Raw genomic sequence first — 7,700 nt, forward strand, 5'->3', positions numbered from 1 at the left:
TGGCGCCCATGGAACATTTATCTCTGGATTGTCCTCTTCTGGACATTTCCTATAAGTGCAGCTATGTAATAGGTGACTTTTGTGACCAGTGTCTTTCACTCAGCATGGTTTCAAGGTACATTCATGTTGTTACATGTATCAGTATTTCATTCCTTTTTATAATTGAATAATATTCCATTGTGTGGATCTACCACTTCTGTTTATCCATTCATCTACTTATGGACAGTTGGATTGCTTCTACCTTTTGACTATTGTAAGTAGTGCTGTTATGAACATTATTGTACAAATTTCTGTTTGAGCACCTGTTTTTGACCCTTTTGGTGTATGTAACTAGGAGCAATCTTGTCAGAGGATTAAAATGTTTATGGAACTAATCTGTCACTAATTTGATGTACAGCAATTCTTCTGTTGCCTTTGCCAAGGACATGTATCATGCCTCAGGTATAAATGTTTTGAAATTTGCATGTTATGCCTAGCCATTTCCCAAATAGAAAATCCTCGTGTAGAAAACAATAATATACTTTAAAAAACTAATATACTTTTATTATAGTATATATAGTATATGGTATATGTCTAATGATGTTCTTCGAGTGAACTAAATGCACTTTTCAGATTATCTTTTTTAACCCACAGGTTTACTTTCTTTCTAATTCAAAATTTGCGTTTGTGCTATATTCATGATAGATATAAAAGAACTTACATATTAGCCTGTGCATCAGCCTCAGAAGTGTGATGTAATTTCATATTTTTCTTTTATCAACTGATTGCTCTAACTTTAGGGGAAATTTAAATGGGAATTTGCATGGGAGGCATTTGTCATTATGGAAAACTGTGGAGACCTACTTTCTTTGGTGCTGATATATCTGAATGATATATTTTTAAAAGATTTATTTATTTATTTATTTTAGGGAGAGAGAGAGAGCAAACACGAGTGGGGGAGGGGCAGGGGGGAGAGAGAGAGAGAGAGCGAGAATCTCAAGCAGACACCTTGTTGAGCACAGAGCCGGACGGGGGCTCGATCTCAGGACCCTGAGATCATGACCTGAGCCGAAATCAAGAGTCGGGTGCTTAACTGACTGAGCCACCCAGTCACCCCTGAACCCCTGAATTATATTTGAGTCTAGTTTTTGAACTGATGGAAAATGAATATACATATATATACAATGTCAAGAAGTTAAACATCTCACGTAGGTCATTGGCAAAAGTAATCAGTCCTATTTTAGTGGAAATATCATGAAAAAACTGAATTCTCTAGAAGTTCTTTTCTCCCTCAAAGTCCTCCAGACTCAAAATTCAAGTCACGGAATTTCTGTAATATGACCAAAATTCAGAGTCATTTTATATTAATTTGGTGAGACATAAACCAGATGTCCTGTAATGTATGTATAGAGTGTGTGTGTTGTTTGGATTCACACAGATGTAAAATAAGAGAAACAGTTCAGTCATTGAGTTGGCATCATGTTCTATCAGATGTAAAGCATAATATAAGCAGTCTCATATTAGTAATTTTTTCTGGATCAGATTTTATGCCATTATCAAAGAAGACCGCAACTTAATAGCACTCAAAGTAGATGATTATTTAAGTAGGAAAAATAAAGAGTTGTTTAATCCAATTAAAAAACCAATTGGCTGGTGGTTTATTTTTTTCTCCAATTTTTCAGTTGATTGTTGTGGCATTATATAATCCCAGCATGATTAGCAAAAGCCACTGGGAAAATATCTCAGGAAAGAAAAAGACATTAATGCTCGATGCCTTAACTTATTAAATTATATGACAAGTTTGTATGAAAATGCCTCAGATAGAGCACTGATTTACTTTTTTGTTTTTTTTCCCCCAGTTCCCTCATTTAATGGCTTCTGTGGTGAAGGTTAAGCTTCTTAACAGCAAAGACAGCTAACACAGAGATTTAATGCCACCTTACTTGGCTTTAAAACTCAGCTTGGCTACCAATTACTCGTGTGACGCTGGGCAAGTCACTCAACTTCTTTATTCTTAGTTTCTTCTCATGTAAAATGGTGATAATAGTGGTTACCTCATACAGTTGATATGAAGGTTAAATGAAATAATATATGTCAAATACTTTGAACAGTGCCTGGCATATAATACATGCTATCTGTGTTTGCCTATATGATTGTTAGTAAATCATTCTATAGGACACAACATATTTAGAGATTTTAAGAATAATTTATTAGTTATCGTTGCTAAAGAATATCCTAATATATTGCTTTTACTTCAAAGATCTGGTCACCATTAATTTAGAAAATAAATACTTTTTTTTGAACCTCTTCTGAGCCTTTTGCAGAATGGAAGCATCTGGGACATTTTCACTAAATCACTCATCAGAAGGTCCATTACCATTAGTTGAACTAATGGCTACTTACACCATTAGCTTAAATCAACTAATGGACAACAGCAATTTCCTCAGCCTTTTTTTTTTTTTTTTAATGAGAGACTTTTTTTCCTGCTTGGACACTTGTTTTGGTTTGAGTCTAGATGAGTCACTTAGGATTTCTTTCTCTATATAGGTATTTAAAAACATCTCGACAAATACTCATGCATTTCCTGCACTAGATTCAGTGCCTATCTTTTAAAAGCCTAAAAGCCACTACGCAAAGAACAGAAGGAGGGCAACTAAACTTTTGGAGGTGGGAGCAGATGCAGAGTGCTCATGAGCGTGCTTCTCTGATGGTCTGGGCAAGTACCAGCTTTTGTTTTGTTTCCAAGTTTCCACTCTACTGTCAACCAATCCTTTTGTAAAATCCAGTAAAATTAAAGTTCTAAGAAAAATGATCATGGGGACGCCCGAGTGGCTCAGCTGGGTTAAGCGTCTGCCCAGGGTCCTGGGATTGGGTCCCACAGCAGGCTCCTTGCTCAGCAGGGAGCCTGCTTCTCGCTCTGCCGCTCCCCCTGACTGTACTCTTTCTTTCTCTCTGACAAATCAATAAATAAAATCTTAAAAAAAGAAAAAAAGAAAAATGGTCATGCAGTTAGATGACATGATAATCTCAAACTGCTATAAAAGTTTCTAAGCCACTGCTCATAAATCCTGTATGTATCTTGAAATTGGAGTGGTAACAAACACTGTGTGGGCTGGCCCCTTGAGTAGTAGCCTGGATACAGAACATATTCAAATAGACATGTTTATGAGGGTTATTTGAGGATGTCAGAATTGTTTTCTTAAATGAGTGGTAACACATTTCCACCATCCTTCACAGAGCTGACTTTATATAACTTATTTATTTCTCATTCAGAATATACATTTTATTTTATTTTTTTAAGATTTCATTTATTTATTTGAGAGAGAGAGAGAGAGAGAGAGAGAACAAGCAGGGGCGAGTGGCAGATGGAGAGAGAGAAGCAGGCTCCTGACGTGGGGCTTGATCTCAGTACCTCAGGATCATGGTCTGAGCTGAAGGCAGATGTTTAACTGACTGAACCACAGGCACTCCTATTTTATTTTTTAAAAAGATTTTATTTATTTATTTTATAATAAACAGAGAAAAAGCACGAGTCGGGGAAGAGGCCAAGGGAGAGGAGGAGAGAGAGAATCTCAAGCAGATTTCTTGCTGAGCGCAGAGCCCGACGTAGGGCTCCATCTTACAACCCTGAAATCATAACCTGAGCCGAAACCAAGAGTCAGACACTTAACCGATGGAGCTACCCAGGTGCCCCAGTATTTACATTTTATTTTGAAATCTAACCCTAGTAATAGAGGACAGATCAGTGGGGTGGGAGGGTATAGGCTGCAAAAGGGCACAAGGAACTTTTGGGACGCTGGAAATGTAGATGTCTTGTTTGTGCTGGTAGATAAACACAAATGCATTTTCTAAACTCCTTGTGTACTTATAATGAGTGCATTTTATTGAATTTAATAGCTCAATAAAGTTGGTTAAAAATATAGATTTTAGAAAGTATGCTTTTTACTTAGGGAAGAGTGAAGAAATTGAGGGGTATCCCTAGTTCTCTCCTGACCTCTTTAAGATAAGGCATTGTGGGCACCCATCTCTTTCACTCTGCCCGCCCCCCCCAATTCCACCACCCACCCGGCACCAAGTGGCACTGCTGGTGCTAAGAACCTCCTAGAGTTCAAAGCTCCTTCAAAACATAGAAGTGGACTTTGCGTTCATTGCCTCATCTTTCCTGGTTGTCTGGGAAAGTCCTATCCATTTCCCCAGAAGTCATGTCTTTAAAACAAGAAGATCTTAAGTTATTTTATAAGAAACTTTGGAATTCATTTTGAACTTATGTTCACCACAAATGTAGCTAGCACCTGTCACCATACGATGCTATTACAATCACTGACTATATGCCCTGTGCTGTACTTTTTATTCCTGTGACATATTCATTCCATAACTGGAAGCCAGTATCTCTTACCCCTCTTCACCCATTTTGCCCATCCCCCCACCCCCTCCCCTGGAGTAACCACCTGTTTGTTTTCTGTAGTTATGGGTTTGTTTCTGCTATGTTCTACCCCTGAAACTAATGTAACATTGTATGTCAATTCTAATTTCAGTAAAAAAAAAAATAATATGTAAACTTGAAATCAATTTACATAAGAAAATCACAGAATGAATCTAAGAAATCCCTCCCTACTGTTTATATTGCATACACACTCACGATTTCATTACTGGCAAAAAATTCTTCTAAATCCAAGTTGAGAATTATGATTGATTCTTCAAGGAGGGCTAAGAATAAATTTTTTTTTTCTGCCATAACTACAAAGCAGGTAATTCCACACTATCGATTAAATGAGCAGGAATCGTCTTTCAAAAGCAATGTATCATGGATTTTCGAGAGCCTCAGGTTAGATGGGAAAGTCATTTTTCTTCCAAATTCCTTATGTGAGTGCACATTTGAAGTTGCCAATGTTTCCTATCTTTCTGTCTCTCTCTGCCTGTCCATCTATCTTTCTATCTTCCTGTCATTTATATAGGCAAAGAGAGTTATTTTCTTTATATCCTTGGAAATGTTTCATTAGTTGCAAAAATGACGTTTCATATCAAAAACAGTATTTGCTTTTTCCCTGATTAGGTTTGTTGCATGGAAAAGTGCAAGAAAAAATTTTTTTCACTCTTAATCCACAATACAGAGATCACCAGTATTAATGTTATAAGGTATATATTTTCATTTTTCCCCGCTGACCGTATATACATATGTAAAGCAGGTATTTGACACTAGTGTGTTTTTAGGTGTGTGATTGGCTTGAACATTCACCCAGATTCACACTATTGTATTTTTAATAATGAAATGTTTAGTCCATTATCTATTTTATTTGACTTGATTTTTAAAACACAGTTAAAAATAAAGTTTTATTTCCCTCACAAAGAACTTTGAAATAAAACATGAAAGGAAAATAAAGAGGAGATTATGGAATGATCAGCTATATACAGTATACAATAATAGAGTCAAAAAGTAGAGAAAGGTGTGTTGGTGCTTGGGACTAACCACCTAGGATAATCCTGAAAAAAGTAGAAGAAATATGAAAAACATCTACTTATACCATTGTAAAAACTAATCGATTGGGAGAAATCACTGGGGAAAATAAGAATCCAGAGACAAGCTCACTACTCAAAGCTACTTTCTTTTGCCAATATAGAAGAAATTTACAGACCTGTGGTTTTCTGAGCAAGGTAGAAGGGAAGTCAATAATAGGGTACTTATGGTGGGGAGTCAGATAACCTACCTTCCTTCCTCCCCACTTGAGGCACATACACATTAAACTGGGCTTTTGAAGGGCTACGCCCACCATGTGAACCAGAAATAAAACAAACCTTACCCTGACTTATAGTTCTTGTTTTATTATGAGAATCTCAGTTTTTCAACTTAAGCTAGTCCTGAAGTGTAAGCCACTCGGTTCCTAGCAAGAAAAAACAAAAAACAAAAACCACTTCTGGGAGGAAGATGTCTCATCCTAGGCCTCGAATTATTTCTAAAAATAAAATTTAAAAATGCAATGTTATGATACAGCTAAAGGTATCCAGCTGTACAAAGAATCGAGACACTATGAATAATAATCTTCATAAATGAAGTAATAAGTCACCCAAATTTCAAATACAGGAATTATTAGGCACAGACTATGAAACAATAATGCTTTCTATGCTTGTATAAAAGTAAAGCTTGAAAATATCTAGAATTGATAGAAAAGTATAAACAGTGACAGAGCAGATTTGAAGAAGGAATTGAGAACTCATTGGACAGGTTAATGGTAAAATTAGGCAGAGCAGAAGATAGAATTAATGAACTGGAAGGTAGATCACAAGAAATTATCCAGAGTGAGGTATACAGAGATTAAAAAAAGATTAAAATACAGAAAAGAAGGTAAGAGGCATACAGGATAGAGTGAGGAAGTTTAAATATGGGTCCCTAAGGGGAAAGAAAAGATAATAGGTGCCTTTATTTATTTATTTATTTATTTATTTATTTATTTAGAGAGCACGTGTGCGCGTGAGTGGGAGGGGGGCAGAGGGAGAGGGGCAGAGATAATCTCTAGCAGGCTCCATGCTCAGTGCGGAGTCTGGCACAGTGCTTGCTCTCACGACCTTGAGATCATGACCTGAGCCAAAATCAAGACAGACACTTAACTGACTAGGTCACCCAGATGCCCCTAGATGACAATTTTTAAAATCAATCCATGAATTAACAAACAACCCCCAAACCCTAAGTAAGATACATAAAAACAAATACACACCAACCGACACTGTAATAAAATGATAAAAAAAATCAAGGAGAAACAATCTTGAAAGTATAAAAGTATAAGTATAAAGCCAAAAAACAGATTGCCCAGGCAGACTTGCACTACATGAAAATGACCCCAGATGAAACTCTGAGATGCAAGAAAAAGTGGTAAAAGTCGGCGTAAAATCTAAAAAAAAGAAGAACATTTTTAAAGAACACTTTAAGTGTGATCCATCTTTAGTCTACATTGTCAATAAAGCAACAATAATTGTGTGTTAGGATCCTTTGCTGAAAATCATAAACACAAGTTCTGGATATCTTAAGCCAAAAAAAAAAAAAAAAAAGAAAAGAAAAGGAATTTATAAGTAGACATCAGGAACTCAGTTTGAATGAGAAATCTTGGACAAAGAACAAGAACCCAAGGAGCTCTGGAAGACTTAACAGTATGTTCTAACATAGCCTCATTCATACAGCAGGTACAAACTTAATGTCTCAGACACCCAGGTATCCCTCTTCCTTCAGTCACTTCAATTTCACCCGCAGAATAAAATTTGTCACAAGTCCAGAGAGATGGGGAATCAGCAAGTCTAGCTTCTACAATGGTTAGTGGCTACTTCTTTCCTCAGACTCCTACAATGAAAAACTCCCTAGAAGAATTAGGGATGCTGGCAGAACTGGATGCTTGGGTGCTAGACAGCCCCAAATTGACCAACGCCAACTTCGGATTTCACATTGCCCACCCAGCATCCACACTCACCATATTTATGTATTTATGCTTCATAATAAAACTACTTCCACCAAATAGAATGAGACTAGTTCTCATACAACAAAAGGGAGATGATGCAAAGTCCAGTCAGATCCTACAGGCAGGTCTGAGTGATCCCATGACAATTACCAGTGATTATGAACAAAATTCAAAAACTGTGACGTGAACTACCTACGACACATCACATATTGAAAGGTTGGGGAAAGAGGAAACAAATTGTCTTCGCTTGGGCTGCTAGAACACAGTACCATATAAATA

The sequence above is a fragment of the Callorhinus ursinus genome, unplaced genomic scaffold (genome assembly GCF_003265705.2).
Source record: "Callorhinus ursinus isolate GAN/ISIS: 27379988/994484 unplaced genomic scaffold, GSC_fseal_2.0 scaffold5, whole genome shotgun sequence".
Classification (NCBI taxonomy): Eukaryota; Metazoa; Chordata; class Mammalia; order Carnivora; family Otariidae; genus Callorhinus; species Callorhinus ursinus.